Source organism: Ornithorhynchus anatinus, chromosome 6 (assembly GCF_004115215.2).
Source record: "Ornithorhynchus anatinus isolate Pmale09 chromosome 6, mOrnAna1.pri.v4, whole genome shotgun sequence".
Lineage (NCBI taxonomy): Eukaryota > Metazoa > Chordata > Mammalia > Monotremata > Ornithorhynchidae > Ornithorhynchus > Ornithorhynchus anatinus.
In genome coordinates, this window is record NC_041733.1 from 29034803 (window position 1) to 29035616 (window position 814).

Consider the following 814-nt stretch of genomic DNA (forward strand, 5'->3'; position numbering starts at 1 on the left):
TTAGAGAAGCAAAGTGAGCGTGCTGGGTTGTAACAGGAAATCAGCTAGGAAAGGTAAGAGTGGGCAAGAGTGGCCTTAAAAATCATGGTAAGGAGTTTCTGTTTGATGTAGAGGTGGATGGGCACCCACTGGAGGCTCTTGAAACATGGGGAAACATGGACAGAATGATTATGCAGAAAAATGATCTGGGCAGCAGAGTGAAGTATGGGTTGAAGTGGGGAGAGAGAGGAGGCAGGGAAATCAGCAAGGAGGCTGCTGCAATACTCGAGGAGGGATAAGTGTTTGGATTAATGTGGTAGCACATTGGATGGCCCCTCTCAGGGTCCCGCCTGGAGAGTTTCCAGTACACTACCAGTCTCGACTATGGGAGGGAGAGTCAAACAGAGGCCTAACCATTCCATTCCTAGCTTGGGCAGTGGCTAGTGAGAGGAAGGCAATCTGCTACAAGTCAAAACTCACCTGAACTGGGCAGTAGCAGCATGGGAGAGAGTTAAGGGCAGAGACTCAGGTTTACTGTGCAGAAGGAGACAATGGTAAACCACTTCCATATTTTTACCAAGAAAACTCTATGGACATACTACCAGAACAATTGCAGATGGAGGTGGGGCATTGCGGGAGAGATGTGTCCATGGTGTCGCTATGGGTCGGAGATGACTCAACAGCTTAAGACAAGAAAAAAGACTTTGGATGGAAATGGAAGGATGTATTTTAGCTGTGTTTTGAAAGTGGAACTGACAGGATTTGGTGACAGACTGAGAGATGAGAGAAGGATAATGTCAAGGTTACAGGCTTGTGATTCCAGGAGGATGGTGGG

The 814-nt window shown here is 47.5% G+C and overlaps 1 non-coding gene across 1 annotated transcript; it reads left to right on the plus strand.

Annotated features, from left to right (window-relative positions):
• The first annotated feature begins 311 nt into the window (after positions 1 to 311).
• LOC114813031 lies at positions 312 to 449 on the plus strand. The gene has a single exon (XR_003760642.1). It is a non-coding gene; the product is annotated as a small nucleolar RNA SNORA7 (small nucleolar RNA).
• Positions 450 to 814: the final 365 nt, after the last annotated feature.